The 26,867-nt window shown below is 37.7% G+C and overlaps 1 protein-coding gene across 1 annotated transcript in view; it reads right to left on the bottom strand.

Annotated features, from left to right (window-relative positions):
- Positions 1 to 25,221, bottom strand: part of DLC1 (DLC1 Rho GTPase activating protein) — a 536,095-nt gene extending 510,874 nt beyond the window's left edge. The window contains 1 exon segment of the mRNA XM_042934406.1: positions 25,203 to 25,221. The gene's annotated coding sequence lies outside the window, so the exon portion shown is untranslated.
- Positions 25,222 to 26,867: the final 1,646 nt, after the last annotated feature.

Genomic DNA, 26,867 nt, shown 5'->3' with positions numbered 1-26,867 from the left:
ATTATATGAAATATATGAAAATTATATGAAAAAAATATATATGTGTGTGTTTCCCTTGAAGGAATTTCATTAAAAAACCCTGAAAGGCAAAAAAAAATGAAATAATTCACTGAAAAACACATCTCCACTATTGCACCTCCTGGGTGGAGATATTTACCCTAAAAGCAACTAACAATGGCCACGAATTTTGGAGGCTTAAAGTATTAGGTGCCTGTTGAAAAAAAGTGCCACTGTACAAGCTAGGTTAGGCAACTGATACCATAAACAACTCTTAAATCTCAGGGGGTGAATATTAAAAATGTTTGGTTTCTGCTCATATCACAGTCAAGAGTGAGTTACATGGCTGTCCTCCAAGCGACAACTCAGAATTCCCTCTCATGATCCTACCATTTTATAATTTCAAGATCAGCTTGGTGCCATGAAGCTTCTAGAAGGCAGAAAGAGTGAGGAATCTCACACGTATGATACTTAAATGCCTCAGCCTAGAAATGGATATGTATCGCTTTCACTCATATTCTATTGGCGAGAAATAGATACATGCTCTAACCTATCTACAAAGGAGAAGGGACTTGGGGATACAGCTCTCCTTCGCTCAGCCACTTGCAAGAACTTATTCTATACTATGGAAGGGGAACATGAAACTCTGGTAGTCAACTAAGTGTCTCCGCGACCATCATCAACCTTCTACGTCTAGATTTCGAACCGTTAAAAGACAGTAAGGAGGCCAACATATGGGAGGAAGCTGCAACGTGGACCAAGTATCATCAATTTATGCTCTAGAGTCTAAGGACAGCTACTAAAAATTATTTTTTCAGAAAAAGTAGGTACAGTCATTCCATCTTTTTCTTTTCAACTTAACACAGTTAAGAGATGAGCAACTTTTAAAAGTCATATAAAACATTTTTTATTGCCCTTAGAGAATTAGAGTCTACAAGAAAGTATTGTGGCCAACTTTTTTGGCAGGAGTTGAGCAGAATATGTTTTAGAGAACTACTCCTCCACATAAGCTTTGATTACTGCTATCAGTATGGGCAGTCAGAAAACAGGAAAAAGCGACTTTCTCCCTTCTGTCTTTAAGAATTATTAAAAATTTCCATCATCCAGAGGTGGAAATTCTCTTCCTCACTATCCAACTGATCAGTTTGAAGAGATGTTAACAGGAAAGGGAGAACAGGGTGAAGATTTTCTACTAACAGAATGGATTGGTATGGAGGAAAAACCCTCCCAATTAAAAAAAAAAGAAAAAGAAAACAACAACAACAAAACCCTAAATATTGTTTATGAAATAAACATTTAAAAAGTCAAGTGCAGAGCTGAGTTCACACACCCCCACATTAAGAAAAGAGTAAGATAAATCTGCAGAAGCCACGAATGAAGTAGGTAAAGCTTCTTAAGGCTAAAGGAGCAGTAAGCCAGGAGAAAGATGGAACTTATGTCTTCTAAATGAATAAAGAAAATAAAAATGTAAAAAAATCAACAAAAAGTATATCAGGAAAGATATAGGATAACAGAGGAAAAAACTAAGCTAGATGTAATGGTAGTAGAAATAAAGCCAAAAATATCAATGATCTCCAAGAATATGAATGGACTAAACCTATCAGTTACGAGAGAGATTGTTAGATGGAACACATAAGGTCCATCTAAAAGGTCCGTCTAAAACTAAGGAATGAGAAAAGTTGAGAGTAAAAGGATAGTGATAAGCCAGGTGAATACTAACAAAGGAAAACTGGGTTAACTGGATTCTTGTAAGGAAATGGACTTTTGGGCACAAAAGTAAAATGGGTATTAAAAGGGCTGTTACAGGAGCACCAGGGTGGCTTAGTCAGTTGAGCATGGGACATCGGACTCTTTTCTCTTCCTTTCTTTCTTTTTTTAAATTTTTTTTTAATGTTTATTTATTATTGAGAGACAGAGAGACACAGAGCATGAGCAGGGGAGGGGCTGAGAGATGGAGAGACACAGAATCCGAAGCAGGCTCCAGGCTCCCAGCTGTCAGCACAGAGCCCCACGCGGGGCTCGAACTCACAAACCCCGAGATCATGACCTGAGGCGAAGTCAGACGCTCAACCGACTGAGCCCCTCAGGCGCCCCTCTTTTTTCTTTTTTTAAATCTTTATTTATTTTTGAGAGAGAACAAGCAGGGGAGGGGCAGAGATAGGGGAACAGAAGATCTGAAGCCTTGTCTGCGCTGACACGCTAACAGCAGCAAGCCCTATGTAGGGTTGAACTCACCAGCTGCGAGATCATGACCTGAGCTGAAGTCAGACGCTCAAATGACTGAGCCACCCAGGCACCCCAGCATCTGCCTCTTGATTTTGGCTCAGGTCATGATCCTAGAGTCGTTGGATCGAGTCCCACTTTGGGCTCCGCGCTGGGCCTGGGGCCTGCTTATGATTCCCTCTCTCCTTCTGCCTCTGTCTCTACCCCCACCTCGCTCTAAAAAGATAATAAAATAAATAAAATAAAATGAAATAAAATGAAATGAAATGAAATAAAATGGCTATTACATAATGATAAAAGGTTCACCCTCACGAAGAAATATAACGATTGCACACTGGATTGTAGTTATATCACAAATATTTATAGGCAGAAATTGTTAGAGCTGTAAGAGAAACTTGAAAAGTTCTTCTTCATGGGGAAAACTTTAATATCCATCTCTCAATAATAATAGACTCTGAAGATAAAAATTCATAAAGAAGATTTGAACAACATAATTAAAAAGCTTATCAGGGTACCTGGGTGGCCTAGTCACTTAAGCCTCAGACTTCGGCTCAGGTCATGATCTCACATGAGTTTGAGCCCCACTTTGGGCTCTGTGCTGACAGCTCAGAGCCTGGAGCCTGCTTCAGATTCTGTGTCTCCCTTTCTCTCTGCCTCTTCCCTGCACGTGCTTTCTCTCTCTCTCTCTCTCTCTCTCTCTAAAAAATAAACATTAAAAAAATTTTAAAGAAAAATACATGTCCACAAATGCAAATATTAGAAATAAAGATTATCTAAAAATTAGTGAAATAAAAATCCAAGTCAAGAAATTACAGAAGAAACAAAATAGACCTGAAATCATAGAAAAAGGTAATAATAACAAATTAATGTGACGTTAATGAAACAGAAAAAAACTACAAGAGAGGATTAGCAAAATTAATCTGTTTAATCCAAAGTTGACTGTTTAAAGAGACTCATAGAGTAGTCAAATCTGGAAGAGTTTTTCAAAGAAAAAGAGAAAGGGAATGCACAAATAATATTGAAACATTTTTGAAATGTTTGAGAGAGAAAAAAAAGCATGAACAGAGGAGGGACAGAGAGAGTGGGAGAGAGAATCCCAAGCAGGCTCTGCACTGTCAGTACAAAGCCTTATGTGGGGCTTGATCTCATGAACCATGAGATCATGACCTGAGCTGAAACTGAGAGTCAGACACTTGCTTAACTGACTGAGCCAGCCAGGCACCCTCCATATTAGAAATTTTAAAAATTAAATATAAATTAGTGATATATATTTATTCATGTATAAAATTTGCTAGATATACAACCAATCTACAAAAATAATTTACTACATCCAAGGAAAAAAAAAACATTTGAAAACATAAAGTTCAAAATACATGATTAACTATAGCCACAAAAAATATACAGTACCTAGGAAAAAGTCAATCACAAGATCAGAGAAACTATCTGGAGAACAGTATAATATTTTACTAAAAGATATTGAAGAAAATAAACGTATATAAAGAACTGAAAAATTAACTGAGCCATTCTATGTTCATGGATAAAAATAACCAAGTTAATATCAATGTCAATTCTTTACCAATTCTCTCCATAAAGGTAATGCAATTCTAATAGAAATCTTGATAGAGGTTTGATTAGCAGGATGACTCTAAAAATACATTTAAAAAGGTCAAAGAGCTCAAAAGAAATAGAATACTTTTAAAAAAGAAAAACCTAGTGGGTGCTCTTGGCCTATGATAACAAGGCTTATAAAGTTTTATTGAATAAGACAGTATTAGACAAAAGCAGAGACAAATAGGCCAATAGTAAAGAAACAAGAATCTTATGGATTGGCTCTGACATATATAGAAAATTTATAGATGACAAGGTTGATATTATAAATACCTGCCCCCGAAAAAATGAAGGAAGGAAGGAAGGAAGGAAGGAAGAAAGAAAGAAAGAAAGAAAGAAAGTTTTAAATTATTTAGAATAAAAGAAAGTAGACTATTTATGAAAATTTAAGGTCAGATGAAGGATTTCTTAAACAAGACAAATGAAGTAAAAATGCTAAAGGAAAGATTAAAACTGAAAATGTCTGGGTAGCAAAAGACACAACAAAAAATGAAAAAAACAAGGCAGTTTGAGGAAGATACTTGGAATGCAAAAAATTACCAAAGATTAGTATTCAAAATAGAGTTTTGAAACTATAAGTCAACAACAAAAAGAAAACAACGAAGTAGAAAAATAGAAAAAGACCCGAAAAGGCCTGTGGAAATACAGATGGCCAATAAACACAGGAAAAAATTCTCACCCTCACTAGAAATGAGTGAAATGCAAATTAGTCACAAAGAGATGCCATTCCTCAGCCCTCAGACTTCAAAAAAGCTAAAAAGCCCAATAATAACAAATGTCTTAGCCAGGATATGGAGCAGCAGGATTTCTTTTCACTGATGAGGAAATATAAATAGTTTTAATCATGCTGGAGAACAGTTGGTCATAATCTGCTAGATTTGAGATATGTGTAATTTACGCCCCAGCAATTCCTTTCCTAGAGATATATACAACCAATTAAGGAGACTTGTATAACAGTGGTCATAGTTTCACTGTGGGTTCTAGCAAATAACCAGAAAAGTGAAATGTTATCAAGAGGGGAATGAGTACATAAATTGTGGTATGTCCACCAAAAGTAATACAAACATCAGTGAAAAATGAGTCAATGAGAGTTAATATATACTCTTGGATGAGACTCGCAAATATTATGTTAAGAGGGAAACAGCAAACTGTCAAGGAATTTACCAGTATGCTATGATTCACAGGAAGTGATGGATTAGAATACATACAGATATAGTAAAGAAATGCTTGGGAATAATAAAAAGTAAATCCATAATAAAGGTAACTATGGCAGAGGCTGGGGAATGTAACTTGGGGAAGGTTCACAGGAGGCCCCAACTGTGTTTCTAATATGGGTATTGAATATACAGTTGTTGATGGTATCATTATTTATGCCATTTGTACGTCAGAATGGTTTCATAACTGTCCTCTCAAAAGGATACAGATTGTGAAATGAACAATAAAAAAGTCTAGTCTGATGCTTTTGTATATATATATATATATATATATATATATATATATATATATATATACATATATATATATGTGCGTATGTGTTTTATTGATTAAATGGTAACTGAGGGTCAGAGGGAGGAAATAACTTAATCGATGCTATCTAACTAGTTAATGACAAAATTAAGTTTTCAAACCATGTATGTGACTCCAACACCAGTGCTTTATAAATCCCATTGCTAAGCAACATTAGAGAACAAAATGTTTAGCTCCTTTTTGCAAAAAGAATTGATTCTGAGAAAAGTTTAATTGACTGCTTTAGGATTACAGAATCAGAAAATAGGAAGTATTTTTTCCCATCCTAACACAGTCAATAAACACATTCATCAACAAAAGTGGCTTCAACGGCTTTGATTTTCAAATAGGGTAAAAGGTAAGCACAACACGCCTGAATTTCCAGACAGAACTTGCCTGGTGTAAAAATATCCACTAGCTGATTCTGATAGATGATTTCCCTCTGCCAATGGAAGGAAGGGCTTAGGGGGAAATATTTCTACTCATGGGAATGAACAATAACTTCACCCTCAGTTCAGAGGAGGGTGCTCAGTTATGTGCTATGCGCTGTGCACAAAGATTAGTTATATTTGTGTAAGGTGTGCATGTCTGTGTATCTGTGTGCTTGCCTGCATAGAGGCTTTCTAAGTTGGAGGCAGAGAAGGACATTAGCTATAAATATTCAATTTAAGGGGGCTTAAAGAGTATTGGGGGGGGAGGGTGGCAAATTTATAATACTAAGTAAAATCTACCTGTCAAGGCAGGAGTCCACAGTGCCAAAGAGGGTGTAAGTATAATGCACAGATAAATGAGAAAACAGGCCTCCCATTGTGGATTGGTATACAATAGATGGTTCCAGTAGTCCAGGCACTCATCTACTATTTAAACCATCAGACAATGTACAGGTGAGATAATGACAGTTTTAGGAGTTGAGCAGCTTCACGGAGATCCCTTTCCCTTTGATAATCCTTGAGACGTAGAATGGTTACTTTTGCATCTTCTTACAAATCCTGCAAACCTACTCAGACTTGTCTTGACATCTGAGCGGTCTTCTTTCTGCTCTATCAGGTGACCTGTCTACCTTCTTCTGTTTTGGTAATAGGGATGGAGACGGATGGGTAATAAATGCACCTGTTTCGGGGCTCTACATAGCTGTCAGGCAAAAGTCTAGGTATAAAGGAAATTACACAGAACTTCGAATTTTCAAAAATTATCGCCCACCCCTACCCCCAAAATTAATAAACTTTGCAGGGTTTCTAGAATTAACGGAACAAACATGGGAGGACAAGAATCAATTTGGTTGTTTCATTTTTAATTTGTTGAGGGTGCTTCATACTGTTTTTGATAGTGGATATACCAAGTGCCTTCCTACCAACAGTGCACAAGGGTTTCCTTCTCTCCACATCCTCTCCAACACTTGCTCTCTCTCGTCTTTTTGATAATAGCCATTCTAACAAGTGCGAGGTGCTATCTCATTGTGGTTTTGATTTGCATTTCCCTGATGATGAGTGATGTTGAGCACTTTATTACGTGCCTATTGACCACTTGTATGTCTTCCTTGGAAAAATGTCACTTCGGGGTATATATCAGAAATAAACAAAATCATTATGTTGAAGGGAAATCTGTGTCCCATGTTCATTGCAGCATTTTTCACAATAGGGAGACATGGAAATAGCCTAAGTGGCAGTCAATGGAGGAAAGGATAGAAAAAATGTGGTACACACACACACACACACACACACACATGAGAATAATATTATTCTGGAATATTATTCAGCCATTAAAAAAATAAGCAAATATTGTCATCTGTAACCACATGGAGAGACCTTGAGGCCATAATGCTAAGTGAACTAAATCAGATATACTGTATGATCCCACTTATAAGTGAAATCTAAAAATGTCAAACTCATAGAAAAAGAATAGAATGTTGGTTGCCAGGGACTGGGGGCAGGTGAGGATAATAGGAGATATTGGTCAAAGAGTATAATTTTCCAGTTACAAGATGAATAACTTCTGAGCACCTAATATATGTCATGGTGATTGCTGTTAATAATATGGTATCGTATACCTGAAATTTGCTAGTAGAGTAATCTTAAATGTTCTCATCACAAAGGGAAAAAAAAAGGTAACTATATGTTGGATGTGTTAAATAATCTTATGGTGACCATTTCACAATATATATGTGTATCTAATCATTGTATTGTACACCTTAAATTTATACAATTTTGTCAATTACGCCTCAATAAATCTGGAAAAAAATCAGTTTGCCCTTAGGTTCTTACTAGTCTATGGAGAAAAGCTACCTCGGCTTAGCCTGGTAGAGAAACTGAAGAGTGGTAATAACCAAAGACCATGCAAGCAGTTGTTGTGATGGAATCTCTAGTAAAATGATGAGGGGGGCTCTACTCAAGGGAGAATACCCCATAACTTTTTGAAAAAAAATGTTTACTTGTTTGTTTTAGGAGAGAGTGCATGTGCACATGTGAGCAGGGGGACAGGGGCAGAGAGTGAGGGGGACAGAGAATCTCAAGCAGGCTCTGCGCTGACCAGCGGGGCTCGATCTCATGAACCATGAGATCATGACCTGGGTGGAAATCAAGAGTCGGACATTCAACGTACTGAGCCACCCAGGTGCCCTGCCCCATAACTTTTAAGGAGAATACTGGTGATTCCTATGTAACAGGTCGTGTAAATACAAAGAAGTACCCCTCCACGCTCCTCCTGCATTGTGCAGCTGACAAGGGTGTGTCTAAGGAATCATAGAGTGGATGAGAGTAATAGGGAAGTCACCAGGGGTATCCTGGAGGAACGGTGGTTCTCACGGATTTCCTAACTTGACAGAGAAAAGACTCAGAAAAAAGGCTTCTCTTTGTTGCGGCCTCTGAGCCCAAGCCCCATCAGAAAGCAGAGGAAGCCCTCATTTGGAAATCAATCTTCTCTGCCCATTGAAAATTTAAAGCAATTATTCAGGGCTGCCCCCAAAAGAGCAGGCTTTGGCATTAAAAAAAAAAATGTCAAAGTCTAGTCAAATTCAAGGAATGAGTCCCCCAAAGATGAACTGGAAAAGATTGTAATGGCTATATTAATTGGCCGAAGGCCAAATGCATCCAGCTGGGCCCCAGCTAATGTTACAGATGGTTTTATTTCAAAACAGCCACCGACAATCTCTTTAGGTCCACCACGAACAGACAGACTCACTCCAGGGGACTCTGAGGAGTCTACCGTTACAGCAAACAATTGCCACCATCGTAGCAGTGTTAATAATAAAAGAGGGAGGATTAGCAAGATATGGCCCAAAGATACTAAAATCGATTCAATATCCCTGATTTTTTTTTAATTTACTGGACCTATACATTTCTGACAATGGTATCCTAAAATCTCCAAGTACGACAATGAATTTATCCATTTCTCATGGTGACTGTATCAGTTTTTACTCTATGCATTTGGGGTATACGTTTTCAAATGCGTACAGATTTAGAATCATCATATATCCCTGGTGAATTATTTCTTTTGCCATGGCTACTTTTTATTCCTAATCTTTCAATAATAATAATATTTTAATTATTATTTGTCTTTGATTATTATTATAAATTTGATTTTTATTTTACTAGCTTAGTCTTTTTGTGATCTATCCTTTTTCCATCTTTTCCTTGAATACCCACTGCAAAAACCTCACGAGCAAATATATGCTGGTTTTAATAAAATGAAATATATGAATGCTATGAGAACTGTATTAAAAGAACTTAAGTTTGTAATTCAGACTTCATTAATTTCCAAGAATGACAGCATTAATCTAATACCCTGTCTGATGTCATATTAATAAGACAATAAGACATTTTTAAGGTAAGGGTCACTCATTTCTGGAAGAGACGTGGTAAGGTCTCCCCTATGGCCGCTTACTTTTGAGGTTAATTTAACTTCGACAGGTTGTAGTTCTATCACTCTAACTAGCTTGGGACATTTTAAATTAATTTTAGTTTTTTTTTCCCTTGCATACTGATTTGCTTTTATTTGTTACTAGCGACACTTTGTAGATGACACTGGTAGATAGGGTGATCTTTTAGAGAACCCTGTCATCGTAAAACAATGAACAACCAGTGGGGTTGCCGCCGGGGAGAAGAGACCAGCGACAAAGAGTTACCTCACAGGTCCTTGATATATTCTCCCCTGGACAAATTCTCTGTAAGTGGACTACAGGAGAATATGAATAGTATCCAGTGTTGCTTTATATCAGAGTAACGCTCCTACTCAGATGTCACTACTAAATAACAAATAGCTTTGCGTGTCTGCTTCCTAACAAATGAGTCAGAGTTCACTCAGACCTTGCTGCTCTATGTATAGTGCCCTGACTAGGCACCCGTCTTTGTAGCCTCTGATCTACTGAGTCAAAATCTGCATTTTAACAGGAGACACATGTTAAAGTTTCAGAGCTAGAGAAAACAGAGGTGAAGGATGAAGTATACCAAAGGAGACAGTCCAGGTAGAAGGACAAGCATTTTCAAAGGCAGCAAAGCACAAACGAGCATACGCTGTTGGGAAAACCAGAGCCACGCGGATTTTTTGAGATTCCAAGTGAGTGAGTGGGTATGTGTGTGAGGGGTGATGGCAGAGGCCACAGCAATAGCAATGGTAGTAACAGTAGTAAGGTAAGTAAAGGGTTTGATGCTACAGATGTAGGCAAGAATTCAATTCGCTATAAAAGCTCCAGTGGAATTTAACAGGAGAGTGATGTGATGGAATTTTTTATTTGCAAAGGTCATTAATGGCAGCAGAGTGGAGATAAGACAGAGGAAAGAAAAGCTGGAGTTAGGCAGACCGTTAGCAGTTAATTGTGGTAATGCTGATAATGAATGATGGAGATCTAAACTAAGGCAGATTCAAAGAAAGGGCAATTATTCAGAAGAGAGAATTCAGACTGTGGCCATTGCAGGAAGGAGATAAGGAAGATGGGGTCATGAAGACTGGCACTGACTTCCCGCTCTCTTAGATTGGGCCTCCTGGAAGAGAGACATGGAGGTAAGATTTTGTGCAGGCAGTTTTGGGGGGGAGTATTCCCAGGAATAACACTTGGAAGAGACTGAGGAAAGCAGGATTGGGCAGAGTGAGAAGTTGAACTCTGATGTACTCGCAGCAGAGGCCTTCTTTGACGTACTGGTGATCTGGGGCTGGGAGAGCCATCAGAGCTGTTCCCAATAGAGACAGGAGGGTGGGCCTTTGCTCCTCCATATTTAGCAATCACTGGATATGGACTGTCCCCGGGGAAAAGGGCATAACTTTGGGCAAAGGAGCTCTCTTTGTGCCTAAGGGCACTTTTGGAGGAGGGACTCATCCATAAGCTGTCTGCATTCTTGTAGCAACTGGGGAAATGCATGCCTTTGTCTTAAAGGAGGGGATCTGGGTGGCACACCCCAGAATCCACTATTCTTGTCTTCTGTGCCCGGGGAGATCGTTCTAATATCCACTTAAGTGAGAATATTCAGGAGAAGAGCTAGGTTGGAGATACAGATGGGTTAATAAACCGACATCTATGTTTTGAGGCATCCAAGGGATCACATTAGAACTGATAATGGAACTGGTGAATATACGGGCCTTGAATTAGCAAAAAGATCTGGAATTATAGATTTAGGAAGCCTCAGAGTGTAGGCGGTAGTTAAAACCGTAGTTACTGTTGGAATCCGGTAGAATTAGAGAAATGGCTGCAGAGACTTGGGAGAACAACAGCATTTAAGCTAGGAGTAGCAGATAAAAGCTTTTAAGGAGATGGAAGAAGAAAGTGATATGGTGGAAGGTGCCCCAAAACGTGTGTGAGAAAGAATGGATGAATGCTGTTCTCCAGGGCTTCGAAGGGCACAGAGAGTGTAAGGAAGGCTATTTTGAGAGGAGTGGGATTGTGGACGCTGAACACCACCAGTGACTTCAGAGACAGCAGGTTCAGTGGGGCAGCAGTGGGCTGTGAGGGCTTGCAGGCAGAGAAGGCAGGTTCCTTTTTCAATCAGTACATGGCTCTTACTGATTGCTATAGCTAGAAGAAGAGTAGGGTCGACAACTAGGGAAGAGGCACGTTTAGTTTACTTTCAAAGATGTAAGTTAGGAGCAAGGGACCTAAGAGAGAGCATGTGAGGATCCCAGGGCTATTAAGGTATTAAGATTATGGTATTGAGAAGGAGGGAGAAAGAGGAGGGAGGGTAGAGAGGGAGAGACAGAGATGCCGGGGGAGGGATTATCTGAAGAGGGGTACTGACATTAACTATGACCTCTTTACTTGAAAGAAGTTGCCCGTCTCCAAGGTGACTCTCCAGGGAGGGCAAAAAGCAGGTTAAATCCCTGACCCCATTCTCCTCCCTTCCTTTATTATTCTCTTGCTGGCATTCTCCATTCAAATGAAACTGAAGTCAGAAAGTAAAGTATCTTTCCATGAAGTCCACACTGAGTTGAGGGAGAAGAACGGAGAGTGGATCCAGGGGGTAAATAGAAGATCTAGAACAGTTTAATGCCCAGATGGACACGCGCTCTTTTCCTTTCTCACATGTAACGAGAACCTTTGGGGAGCCTGGGTGGCTCCGTCAGTTAAGCAGGTGTCTGGCTCTTGACTTCGGCTCAGGTTTGATCTCAAGGGTTTGGTTCGTGAGTTCGAGCCCTGCACAGGGCTCTCTGCTGTCAGCGCAGACCCTGCTTTGATCCTCTGTTCTCCCTCTTTCTCTGTCCCTTCTGCACTTGCACTCTCTCTCTCTCAAAAATAAACATTTTAAAAAAAAAGAAAGAGTTTTCTTCATTCAAGGAAAACCAAAGGATCAGTCTGCTATCCAGACCACAGAAGTGAAGAATTAAATCTGTAGGACTAGAAATATTTTCATGACAATGAAAAATACAAACATTTCAATTTGTAATATTAGAAAAATTCAAAGAATATACACACTACGATACATAGTGAAATATGTGATAGAAACTGTGCATTTTTAATATGTATATTAAGATTATGAGACTAGATTATAAAAAATAACAATGTCAGAGTTTTTAAATTCATGTTTTTTTGTTTTGTTTTGTTTTTAAATTTGTTCTGAAGAAATGGAAAGCAGAGAAGCCTGGAGATTTACCAGGACTGAGTCCTTCACAGTCAACAATTGGCTTTTAAACTTGTAAAATATTTAGAGCATGTGTTTTTCTTTGCTTGTTAGTTTTCCCACACTACAGATTTTCTAGATTTTGCTCAGCTAATCCAAGTGCCTGGCTCATTTCTCCCTCAACATCCTTATGTATTTCCTCTGTGGATCAAATTCCCTGTCTAAATTAGTACACATTTTTCTCGAAGGAAAGACCGAATAAAAAAAAAAAGAATAAACGCAGGCCAACATTTCTTAGTGTTTTTTGAGCAAACATTTCTAGTATTATTCATTGCAGTTTGTTCACTTAAAAATCCCGACAGAGCTGTACTAAAGAAGTAATACAAATCGCAGTTACTTTTTTATGCGGTAAGAACGTTTAATATAAGAGCTGCCTTTCTATTGAATTTTTAAGTATACACTACAGTGTCATTAACCACAGGCATTATGCTGTACAGAAGATCTCGGGACTTATTTATCTTACATAATGGAAACTCTGTATCCTTTGACAAATGCACCTACATATTCCCTGCCCCCAATCCCTGGTAACCACCACTCTACCTTTTGACTCTAATAATAATAATAATAATAATAATAAAGAAGGCAAACGGAAACTTCTGGAGGTGGTGAATATACAACATAGATGGTGGTGATGGTTTCCCCGTGTCCGCTAATTCTAAACTCATCAAGTTGTACACAATAAATATCTACAACTTTTTGTATGTCAATCGTACCTCAATATAGTGGTATAAAAATCAAAGGTAGGTTAAGTTTCAGATTTAAAAATCTTTTTTTTCCTTAAGTTTATTTATTTATTTGGGGGGGGGGGAGGGACAGAGGGAGAGAAGAGAGAGAATCCCAAGTGTCAACACAGAGCCCGACACAGGGCTTGAACTCACGAACTGGGAACTGTGAGATCATGACCCGAGCTGAAATCAAGAGTTGAATGCTTAACCGACTGAGCCACCCAGGCGCCCCAAGTTTGAGCTTTAAAAATCTTAACTAAAATTACGATTTTTTTTGTTTTTTGGTAATAGAGGTATTTAAAGGAGTTTAACTGTTTTCCCCACTTCTGGCCTTTGTTTACCCAGAGAAGTAAAGTAGATAGGAAGGCTTCCATTGTATAGGGCCAAGGAGAGGTGGGGAGTGGAGTGTGGAAACAGAACCCCAGGGAAGTCTACAGAGACTTCATCGGCCCTTGGCTCACTTAACATTACAGAAGAGCCCTTCAGGAAATACAGGTAAGGACTCATGGATTCTGGACCACAGGCTGATGAATAGAAGGCAGAAGTGACCTGCAAAGGGCTTTTATGTTGAAGTGGCCCCATCTGGGGATGGCTTTCTTGAGGCTATTATTTGCTTTTATGGGGTATGGGTTAGCAGTATAAAGGATTTTTAGAAGCATTGACTTCTGTCCTAACCTACATATTTATGAGAAATTTCTCTGGCGGCCTTAGCCCTCCATGTATGCTTCACATCGCTTTAACGAAGCGTCAATTATACGATATGTTTATATTCACTGAGCGTCATTACTCAGACCAAGGTATCCACTGTGTCAGTAGAGAAAGTCAGGCAACATCCTTATTAAACTGGTCCGATGGCTTTGATTTGTTTTACTTCTAATCAATGATATAAGAAATTTGAAGGTGTTTTTTCTTGGTGATGGTGGGTGGGATGAAGAGTAAATGTTCACTGCTGTCAAGATGAAATGTAAACCCTATCTCTCAAAGGTCCTGTTATGGATGCTTTAGATCTTTGTCTCAAACCAGTAACAGCAAACTTATAGCACATGCATACGCATAAATGAGAGCTTTACACTTGTTATAAAATCACCAATTCTACGGGGAACTTAAAACTATCTAAAATCTGTAATTCCTTCATTCCCTTATTTATCATGCACAAACTATTTGCCAGGAGGGTTTGGGGTCTGAGTGATACCGAGGTGAACAAGCAAATTCCCTGCCCTCCTGGTTACTGTTTAGTAAGCCAACCAGTGGAAAAGCACACCCTCCCAGTTTTCCTCAGGGAACGGATACATTAAGGGTGCCCAGTAGGAATGGCACATAAACCTGGTTAGTCCTTTATTGTCTGAACAGCCAAAGCGCCTCCTGTTGGAGAGTCTGAGCTTGTTTCTAGTTAGAGCTGGATCCAAGTTTCTTTGCTGTTCTCATATTCCTCTTTGGAAGTCTCTCCATTCTAATCTGGAATCTATCCTGTACTACCATATTAATTTAAATACCAACTGTAATTGCATAAAAAAGCTTCAAGGACAGATCCTGCAGGAGCTATTCCATTTTTCAAGTAACTTTTCAAAACAACAACAAAAAGGTGAAGCTTTTCAAAATCATAAGAAATAAAGTAAGATGATGATTTGATAGGCAGTGTGTGATTGGTATTTTTGGTTTAGGAACCTGCCTTAGTTAATTCATTATCAAACAGCTCCAAATGAGCAGGTGCCCTCTTACATGGTTCACTTCGTTTTTGATGGTATCGAGTCCATAACATCAAATCAACAAATTTATTGGATCCTTGGGGGATGGGATGCCCTTGGCATTTTTGAAAGTCTGGTAGAAACTCCAGCCAGGAAACAAAAATGGCATAAGGGTACTGCATTCTTATTAACAATGAACGTGTTCTGAAAATGAGAACTTTGATTTTCAGTACCCCACGCGTATCAGCCTTCTGGTGCCTTCTCATGTTTTTTTTCTTCGAAGCTCCTTGGTTATCAGGACTTAGTGAGGACTTTGGAAAAAAAGAAATCCTAAGCAGGAGATCTCCTGTGGCATTCCAACTCAAGAGTATTTATCGCCAGTAATTCCTATTTTTATAAATGTCTGAGATGTGAGTTTACAAGAAAGAGTTGTCTATTTATTGTAACGAGGTCCTTATGTTCTCCCACGACAGGACCAGGCACAAGACTAGGAATTTATCTTTTCACTCTCTGTATTTACTCTGAGAACAGTGACTCTCCCAGCACTGATTTATGCATGCGTCAAAATGATTTCTGTTAAATATTTACATGTTATGTACACAAAAGCTTCAATTTTCAGAGAACTGGGGTAATTCATTAAAATAAAGATATATTGATATTTTTATAATGCAAAATTCCATTAATCCACATTAATTAAAACAAAAACAAAAACCAAAACCGGACTGAATTTAGATGTAACAATTTCAGGAAATGTTTAAAGAAAGCCAGTCTTATTACTTCAGCATGCATGTAATATAGAAGGAATACAATTATTAGGTCTTGAGATAATATAGTTTAATAGGCAAGTATGAGCCACAGTTACTATCTATCCTGAATATAAAAAGAATTCAAGAAAAATTCTAAGATAATGTATTGTTGGCATTTTACACCCTCCTTTGAAAATGTATGTTCTTTCGTACTCAAAAATATATTTTATCACAGCTTTGAGCTTGAACACATGGCATCCCAGGATATCATGCATTCTAAAATGTGAAAGCTTAAGTTTTTTCACAATAAGTAAGAGATCGTTGATTTTCAAACGCATGATTCTTAAAAAAATGTTCATAATTATTATTTGAGAGCCTTCGCATTTCATATAAAACTCTGTTTGCTTGGATTCGTTGGATGGCTTCATGAACTCAACTCTGTCTGACACATAGCACTATATTACGTTAATACAGTATAAAGTTGTATTTATACTCAGTGTGAACTTGCACAGCAGTGTATACATACTTCACTGGATAACAGAAGAAAAGACAGCGTCGGCTGTGGATAAGTACCTTGATACGAAGGGATTATACTGTGCCATTTCCAGAAATGCCCTTGACTCAGCATGTCCACCAACCCACGTCCCCCCAAATAAAATTCATGACTCACTATTCACTTTCAGTCCAGAGCTTTTTCTGTACTTTTTAGAGCTTGAGTGCAATAATGTCCTCAATTTTTCACCTCTCTGTCCCCCTACCCTTTGTCAGGTTACTTTGCAGTCCTTCCCGCTAAAGTGTCAGGAAGGATTTTTTCCTGCCTGTAATTCTGAGTTTGACTATGTCACTTGCTTTGCCTATACACTTTAAGTGGAAGCCGCAGCCAGCCTGTCCTGAGTCTAGGCCTCTAGAGACCTACCCGGCTTCTGCTTCAGCGTCTCCGCATCACCATGGGGACAGGTCTGAGCTAGTCTGCTGGAGGATGAGACTTGCCTGGGTCATGTCCGCTGAAGCCGGTCTAGACGAGCAGATTGGTCGGCCCACCCCTGACATACAAGCCAGCCCAGCCTTTATACACAGAGCTACTTAGAGATACCCAGCTTATTTCGGTCATTTAAACAACAGCTGCTCATTGCATGCCCTGCAGCTTTGTGTTTTGTTGTTAAACAGCAAAAATCAGCTAATACAACTAGATAGGAAAATTCATTACTTTGGAAGCAGGGAAGGTTATGCAGTAGTTTTTCTTTTTTTTAAGTTTATTTATTTTTGGGACAGAGAGAGACAGAGCATGAACGGGGGAGGGTCAGAGAGAGAAGGAGACACAGAATCTGAAACAGGCTCCGGGCTCCGAGCTGTCAGCACAGAGCCTGATGTGGGGCTCGAACTCACGGACTGTGAGATTATGACCTGAGCCGAAGTCGCTCAACCGACTGAGCCACCCAGGCGCCCCTATGCAGTTTTTCAAAACAGAGCTTTCCAGTGCCTATGTCTGAATTGTTTTAGTATGCTTGTTAGAACACAGATAGCTATGTCCCATCCTGTACCCACTGAAACAGAATCTTTGTGGGGAGGTACCTGAAAATGGACATAGAACCCAGTAATTATTAAAGACATTAAAAGCCGAAGACTCCTGACCAATGGACTGGAAATCTGAAGAAAATGTTTCTTTTTTCTCCCCAAGTGGTGGCAGCAGAAATTTTCATAAGGGATGTTTTCCTGGGATATTTTTTGGAGGCCTCTTAAGTTGTTCTTTTTGTTAGATTTCCACAAGCAGAGAAAATATAAAAGTCACAGAGGAAAACAACCACATGTAGATTTTCATGGTCATGTCTGTTTTATGTTCTGTAAATACAGTGTTCTAAAATCTTGATGTAGTTTTGCAACCATAGACAGATTTACTGGCAACAGCACAGATGAATTAAAAGCCAGATGAATTAAGCCCTGGGCTGAGACGCTCAGTGATGTAAATTTCTAGATACCTTTATATCATAAGAAAGTTATGTTCAGTCTTTTTTCCCCATGCATACCAAAAATGTAGGAAGCTCTACATTGTATAACTCTACGTAAAACCTCAATATAGCCTTACATAAATTACTTGTTTTTTCTTTTTTCTTTTTTCTTTTGGGATTCATAAAAACCATTTGAAATGGTTGGCACTAAATGTTCCTATGACAGATATGGACACTGTAAGAACTCACGTTTTAGACTATGGGTTGTCTAATGTTCTATAGTTGAAATAACATACATCATTACTTTTTTATATCCTGAAATAACAGCAAAACCTTTCCATACCTTTAGCTTTCTGATTCACTTATTTTGATGTGATTATTAAAATAGAAATGCAGATAACTGGCCATTGAGTTTCACACTGGCCATTTCAGCATAGTTTTGCACCCTGGGCTCCAGAGATCAGACACATGCTACTTATGAGCTCATAAAAGGACACATTTGAGCCCTTTTTAGTGTACTTGGTGATCCACTAGTAGTGATATCTACGGACTTTTTCTGTAAAGAGGCTGAGAGTAAATATGGCTGGTTTTGCAGATAATAGAGTCTTGGTCTTTACACTCAAATCAGCCACTGTGACACAAAAAATGGTCCATAGGGGAGGGAGAGGCTATGTTCTAATAATGTTATTTGGAAAAACAGGTGGTGGGTTAGATATGTTCATGGACCATAGTCTTCTGACCACTGTTTTAGCTGAAAGATTCATTTCCAGATTGCTTCTACTGTCTCTTGCTCATGGGGACTATGGCTTTTTCTAATTGTCATTGCAATAATTTAATGCAGTTAAATTGGCATGTGTCTTAATATATCCCGACTATATATTTTTTGCTGCTGGTGGGGGAAGTACTGGAAGCTACACATGACTATCATGGCAATCCAGTTGTCTATCCTGGAAAGGCTTGTCCAGTGTGGAACCGGGGCCTGGGGAAAATTGTGAGGGTGAGCTGCAATTTAATCAGCACCTTTCCATTGCAAAAGGGCAGAATCTCAATTTAAAAATGGTTGGGGGGGGGGGGGAGGACCTTTATTGGCTCACACAACTGAAGAGTCCAGAAATTGATTTTCAGGTACAGCAAGATCCAAATGATGAAACAATATATTTAGAAATATCTCTCCATCTCTCAGCTATATTTTTCTGTATGTGGTCTTTCACATTGAGGTGTAATTTCCAAGTGATTTCAAAAATACTCTCCAACAGGCCTGCGCTCGTTTCCTACTTGCTTGGTAATCTCAGTAAACACGTGGATCTTCTCTTCCTATTTCAGCAAAAGTTGTAGGAATGATGCTTATTTTTCTAACTTCTGTTGAAGGCTCATTCCTTATACCTGGTGCCTAAGAGGATGGGACCGACTGTTTGGCCAGGTGTGCATCACCTTCCCACACTCTGCCTAGGGCGTGGGTTTGGTCCCAACGAGACCATATGGACTGAAAACTGAGGTAGATGAGGTTCACTAAAGAAAAGTCAGGATGTTATATCTGAAACTGATGAAATGCATAATAGGTGACCAAAACCAGCAGGTGGCATACACCATAATTTAATGAATTTATTTTTCATAGTTTTCCAATAAACTTGGGTGGATATTTTTTAAATCCTCATATATGACTGCTTCAGGGTGGGGTGATAATGAAAACCACAGAAATTTTTACTAAGTTGAGTTCCATCCCTAGAGACACTATCAATACAAAATTTGCTTCAGTTAGAAACTGATACAATGTTCCTATCCTCAAAAAAATGTTTATCAGCTTAAATGTGAGACAGGAAACCATTACAATCCTAGAGGAGAACACAGGCAATAACCTCTCTGATAGCAGCCATAGCAACTTCTCACTAGGTATGTCTCCTGAGGCAAGGGAAATAAAAGCAAAAATATACAATTGGGGCTATATCGAAATAAAAAGCTTCTGCACAGCGAGGGAAACAATCAACAAAACTAAAAGGCAACCTATGGACTGGGAGAGGATATTTGAAACTGGCATATCCAATAAAAGGGTAAGATCCAAAATATAAAGAACTGATGACACGTAACATCTAAAAAAAAAAAAAAAAAAAAATCCCATCAGAAATGAGCAGAAGGCATGAACAGACATTTCTCCAAGGAAAACATACAGATGGCCAACAGAAACGTGAAAAGATGCTCAACATCACTCATCAATCATCAGGGAAATACAAATCAAAACTACAATGAGATATCACCTCACACCTGTCAGAATGGCTAAAATTAACAACACAGGAAACAACACGTGTTGGCAAGGATGCAGAAACAGGGGAACCCTCTTACACTGTTGGAAGAAATGCAAACTGGTTCAGCCACTCTGGCAAACAGTGTGAAGGTTCCTCAAAAAGTTAAAAATAGAACTACCCTATGATCCAGCAATTGCATTACCAGATATTTACCCAGAGAATATAAAAATACTAATTTGAAGAGATACATGCACCCCAAAGTTCATAGCAGCATTTATCAACAATAGCCAAATTATGGAAAGAGCCCAAAACGTCATTGACTGATGAATAAAGACATATATATATATATATATATATATATATATATATATTATATTCAGTAGATTATTACTCAGCCATAAAAATGAATGAAATCTTGTCATTTACAACAACATGAGTGGAGCCAGAGAGTATTTATGCTAAGTGAAGTAAGTCAATCAGAGAAAGACAAATACCAAATGATTTCACTCGTATTTGGAATTTAAGAAACAAAACAAATGGCACAGTGAGAAAAAAGAGAAGGAAACCAAGAAACAGACTCAACTATAGAGAACAAACTGCTGGTTACTGGAGGGGAGGTTGGTGGGGTGTGAGTGAAATAGGTGATGGGCATTAAGAAGAGCCCATTGGTGTGATGAGCACCAAGTGTTGTATAAGTGATGAATCACTAAATTCTCCACCTGAAACTAATATTACACTCCATGTTAACTAACTGGAATACAAATAAAACCTTGGAAAGAAGAAAAAAATACAAGTTTGGTAAACATAAAAAGTACATATTTATCAAGCACCTTAGAGAAATTGCTTTTAAGACATGAATGAAAATAATTTGAAACATAAAACTATCCCACTAAATGAATACTCTAAATCTGCAATATGAACATAAAATACAACCATTTATAGCATAAAAATATAAATTTTAATGAAAATAAAATGAGGATGTATTTACGAATTAGATTTAAATTTGGTTCCGTGGTTACACATTCCAGATGTTTACATTTATTACTTGCTTGTTAATAAATACAGATTTGAAATTTACTGACCAATTTGTTCTTTTCATTTTGTTCTATATTTATGGCTATGTATGCCAAACTTGCCTTCCTAGAAGACTATGTAATTCTTTTATTCCAGAAGGAAATAACATCCACCAGATGGTACAAGCACACATACATAAAGCCCAGATGTCAATATTTTCAAAACTTCATTTTTAGTGAGCGGAGATGAACGCAAACATGCATTACATAATGGTTAGCATTCCACATTATTCAAATTCTGGGGGGAAAGCTGAGAATGTTCTCCACTAGTACACTTGTTGCCTATTCAAAATCATAGAAAATTAGATAAGATAGGATATCGCTACAATCTTTTTGCCCGAAATGTACTAAGGAAACTGTAAATCTTGAATTAAGACACACAAAGTCATCTGTAAAAGTACAACATGAAGATGACATTATTTAACAGAAACATATGTGGAAAGATTTAGAAGCCTCTCAACATGAGACTTCATATGATGCCACTTGAAAAAACAAAAGTTAATGTGATGACGAGTAAAATAAATTCAGGAGATGACAGTCTTGTTCCAGTATGCCCTAGTGTGAAAACACATGGGGAATTTTGTGAAGTTCTAGGCAATAAGCACTACATGGAAAAATGACAAACAGGAATTCACCCAGAAAATAGCAGCTGCGTCATATGAGGAACATTTATTACAACTGGGAATATTTAAGTTGGGGCAAGAAGACTGAGAAGAAACAAAGTATTGTCACAAGACCGACATAAGGAAGAATGTGTACAGATAATAGAGGACAAATTTCCTATTAACATAAACTAAAACATCCTAACATTAATGTTGATTCAAAATGGAAAAGTTTTTATTGGGGGTCGTAAGATTCTGGCACTAGGGACATTCATGGAGACCAGAGAGTCTAAGGGCAGATAGTAGGTATTCTGTCAGTATTTTGGGAATGGATAAGTGCAGATAGGGAAGATGATCTAAATTTATTAAGCAACTACTGGTTTTATATCTAAGAAAACAGTCATACAATTTCTTCAAATAACCCTTTCCAGAGCAAATATAATTTTTCATTTTGTTGATTAGACGACTAAAGCTAACTCATGGAAGATCACAAAATAAATGGAGACCCAGAATTCCTCCAAAGATCTTTCTGGCTCTAAAACCATGCATGCTCTGCTAGGATTTTTTTTTTGTAACATCAAGACTGCATGATCCATTGGTTAATATAGATAATGGGAGTGGATGCTGATAAAATGCAGCTACCTGAGCAAGACACAAAATATTAGATATGTGCAAATAAAGACAACACTACCAAACACAAAGCTTTCTTCTGCTTTGCTCCCCTGTCCCAGGAGAGACTGGAAACAAGATTGTTTTAGAAAGTGCTAAGCACTATAAAGAAAAAGTACATGGGGGCACCTGGGTGGCTCAGTTAAGTGTCCAGCTCTTGATTTCAGCTCAAGCCATGGTCTCACGGTTTATGGGATTGAGCCCCACACCTGGCTCTGTGCTGACAGCATGGAACCTGCTTGGGATTCCCTCTCTCCCTCTCTCTCTGTCCCCACCCCCGCTTGCACATGCACATTCTCTTTCAAAATAAATAAACATTAAAAAAAAAAAGGAAAATGTAGGGGTACCTGGGTGGTTCAGTCAGTTGAGTGCTCAACTTCGGCTCAGGTCACGATCTTGTGGTTCGTGAGTTCAAGCCCCACATCAAGCTGTGTGCTGGCCAGCTCAGAGCCTGGAGCCTAGTTCAGATTGTTTCTCCCTCTCTCTCTCTGCCCCTCCCCCACTCATGCTGTCTCTGTCAAAAATAAATAAAATTTTTTTTAAAGTTTAAAAAAAAAAGAAAATTTAAATGTAGAGTAGTAAATGGAGGAGACCTTTGCATAAGGTGGTCAGGTAAGGCCTCCTTGAAAAGGTGAGATACAATGAGACCTACATGATGAGACAGAGTCAGCTGTGCAGACAGCCAGAAGGAATGAGTTCAAGCTGAAGTAACAGGAATGGGCTTAGCATTTTCATGAACGTGCAAACCAAAAACAAAAACAAAATCTACCCCAGAACAAAATAAAACAAAACAGACAAAAACCTCTACTATTGAAACCTAGTTGGCGTGCCTGGGTGGCTCAGTTAGTTAAGTGTCTGACTTCAGCTCAGGTCATGATCTCACAGCTGCTGAGTTCAATCCCTGCATCAGGCTCTGTGCTGACAGCTCAGAGCCTGGAGCCTGCTTCGGATTCTGGGTCTCCCTCTCTCTCTGCCCCACCCCTACTTGTGTTGTTTCTCTCTCTCAAAAATAAACATTAAAAATTAAACAATAAAAGAAACCTAGTGAATAAGAGAAATGAAATGAAGTTGGAGAGAAGGACAGACAATAGATAGACCTCTTGATCTATGCCAACTTGTGTAGATACTCTTCTGTGTTCAGTGGAAAGCCTAACATGATCTGGGTCATGTATTAAAAGTTGTTTATTACTGAATGGGGAGAATATTTTCAAGATTGATAAAGGTAGAAGCAAAGAGATCAGCAAGAAAAATATTTCAGAAGAATGAGAAAGAGAGGTTAACAGTGGAAACGAAGTTGATGGATAGTTTCCATCTTATAAAATCATCTTTAATGAAGTATAAGTTACATGCAATGAAATGCACACATTTGAGGTTTCATGAGTTTTGACACATATGTGTATGCTCAGTTACATTTTTGAGGGAGCACCAACAAGAAATAAGAAATCTCTTGGATAATAGAAAACAATTAGCAAGATAAAAATGAAGTTGGGAAAAAATTGAGGTAAACATCCAGAGTGTAGGTCAAAGGCTACAAATATTGACAGAAAAGTTAAGAGACCTACAGCATCATTGCAATCTCAAACTTAAAATTTTTTTTAGAGTGAAGAATACAAGTAATATAAAACCATGTTCCTTATGCTTTTGTAAGAGAAAATGCAGATAACTTTGAAAGAAACAAAACTCAGACAATATCAGTTTGAACAGTAGTACTGATTGTTAACTGACAGTGCAACAGGGTCTTGAAATCTGAGAAAATTATTTCTAGCCTAGAATTCTATACCCAGCCAAACTACTCATCCGATATGAGAGTAGGGGTGGCTGGTTGGTTAAGCATCCCACTCTTGATTTTGGCTCAGGTCATGATCTCACAGTTCATGAGTTTGAGCCCATGTGAGTTCAAGGCCACATCAGGCTCCATGCTGACAATGCCTAGCTTGCTTGGGATTCTCTCTCTCTGCCCCTGCCCCCACTCATGCAGTCTCTCTCTCTCTCTCAAAATAAATAAATATATTTAAAATTTCAAATATAAGAGTAAAATAAAGTCATTTTCAGATATACTTTATACCATTTTCTTGGAATTTTTGAGAATGACCTTTAGCAGAAGATGGAAGAGAAAGATACAGGATTCAGGAAACAGTAGCTCCAGCCCAATGTAATAATAAAGTGACTCTTCGATGGTCAGTTAGGTTTGGCCCAGAAAACCAGAATGTGAGAAGTTAATGAAATTATCTGAGAGTCATCTCTCTGAGAAAAGAGTGTGACCTAAATTATGATGGAAAATTTAGAGAACTTCAGAATGTAAATAAGGTAAGTGGCAATTTGGAAAATGTTTTGTTGTTATGCTCCACTAATCAATCCATTTCAGAGATTAACTGGATACAAAAGAACATAAATATTATCAACTCTGATGATATAAAGGAAGTAAATACATATCTGACATCATAAGTGGAAGAGGCAAGAGAGTGGAGGGAAAGGTAGGAGTAACAAGTTCCTCATTCTACAAGGGGAGGACTAAAGTGGTACTGTGATTAATGGATCAAGAGTAGGTGGTTTAATTTTATTATTTAAACTTTCTACAGTAATCAAGGAAGCATCTGTAAGCAATGAAGTCATTATTAGGATGGAACGAGCAGGAAAAATGTGGCTTAAGTGAGCGAAATTCTCCTATCTCCTATCAGAAAGTCAACAATGTCTACAGTCAATAAATCAAGAGCATCAATAGGAACTAATGAGTCAGAAATGAGGAGATAACTACCAGAAGAACTCAGAAAAACAAAGGGTTTTTTTTGTCTCTGAAAGCCAGAAATGGAGAAAAATAGTGATTAGGCAGATAATCGTTTTCATCCTAAATTTTTCAGAAGTGTTTGAGTTTTTAAAGCACATATATATTTCATGTATTTCTTGGATAAACAGTTTTTTACATTAAAGGTCTGTTACTGCTAATTAGTAATTTAATTTCTGAAAAGTTAGATATGCTGAAAAACTTCTGACTGTTATGAATTGTTTTTCCTAAAATATCTAACATGTCCATTGAATAACTTCTCAGTAATATTAAAAATATGAATGTGATAAAAAGTATTACCTGTATCCAAATAGGTAGAAATGTTCTATTACCTTTGGTGAAAAAAAAAATAATGGTTTTAGAAATGATAAAAGAAAAACATTGTGATAATTTTCTGGAGTGCGTTTCAGTTTATTATTTATCTTATTTATTTGTATGTTCTTTCTCATTGCCAGGCAATGGAGATATTTATACAATTACATCACAGATTTTTATTATTATGTGCTGGAAACTTTGATAATAAAATAAGAACTCATCTTGCTCACTAAACTCAATTCAGAACAATTTTAATAAAAAAATTTGGAAGAATTTTGGAAGCAATGAGCCAAGCACTAATAAAAATCACATGTACTATAAATTGCACAAGATCTGAATATAATCTGTTCTTTGTTAACATCAAATAATTATCCAGTAGCATGAGGTTTCAATTCACTATATATTAGGGATATTCAATAGTTGTTAGTGATAAATCACATAGCAATATAAATTAAGTGTAATAATCAATGAAGTTTGATGTGTTGCCATTTCTTGATGTCAGATGATCCATTAACCTCTGAATGATTTTTAATTGAAATAACTTGTATAAAAGTTGAAAAAAATATGATCTTTATTATTCAAAATTATTTATGACAATATGTCCATATGGCTGGCAATCTTTATATTCTAGACACAAAATGGTTTGCACAAAATGGGTTGGCGTGTTCTTGTTTCTTGGCTAATAATAACTTCTATGGCATGCGACCGTGGAAGCATGAACTTGAAAGCAATCCAAGAACTTTTACATCTCTGAGGGACGAAGGAAAGGAACATGCAAACTCTGACCGGAGATATTTACTTTTCAAGTAAATTTTTATTAAATTTTTACTTTTATCTCATTTCCAAACATTTAAAACATGCCCTTGAATCACGATGTTATACTTTGACATTAATTTTGGTTAAGTTGTGTTGGGATGGCATTATGAAATCCCAAGTCCTCAGGTTGATTTCCTCTACTTTGACATCCTTCTTTTTTCCCTGACCTGTCACACAATTACAGCTTTGGATCTCTCTCTATAAAATATATACTATTTAAATCTCAACTAATTTTCTTAATGATTAACTATGAAATATATACCACCCAGTATTTACTCAAGGGTACTTTCTGAGTAAGTTAGTTTTTAAATTTGTTTTTGCATTTTAATATAACCCATTTTCATTACATAGAAGATAACTATATATGAGCCAACAGTTTGTGAAAGTCACAAAAACACCAAATGGTTGGAGCATGGGGAAAGGAATGGTTGCTATAGGAAACTGGCCTAGACTAACATTTTTTATCTGCCTTCTTGTTTCTCTTTCAGTTAAGTTGCATCAAATCCCTAATTTTTGTATGGTAGGGAGAAGCATAATTTGGAATAATATCAATTAGAGCCAATTACCATAGAATATATTGCCTTTCCCACAGAGCCACATACTAGTAACCTACAAATTGTAAGATATACAGAAGTAGAAAATATATTGAGAATTGAAAAGGGGAAGGAAGAGAAGGAGGAGGGGAAAAAAAGGCCATGCACATAATCTGCTTAGACTATCAAATATGGTCCAAAGACACCATCTGATACTGTGCTAAGTTTCCAAACTCCTTAGACAAAATCCTTAGAAGTTAATTCTTTATTTGAAGATGAAGTTTTTCCTTCCCAAGGGTTT

Source organism: Panthera leo, chromosome B1 (assembly GCF_018350215.1).
Source record: "Panthera leo isolate Ple1 chromosome B1, P.leo_Ple1_pat1.1, whole genome shotgun sequence".
NCBI lineage: Eukaryota > Metazoa > Chordata > Mammalia > Carnivora > Felidae > Panthera > Panthera leo.
This window is presented reverse-complemented; position numbering and strand designations above follow the sequence as displayed.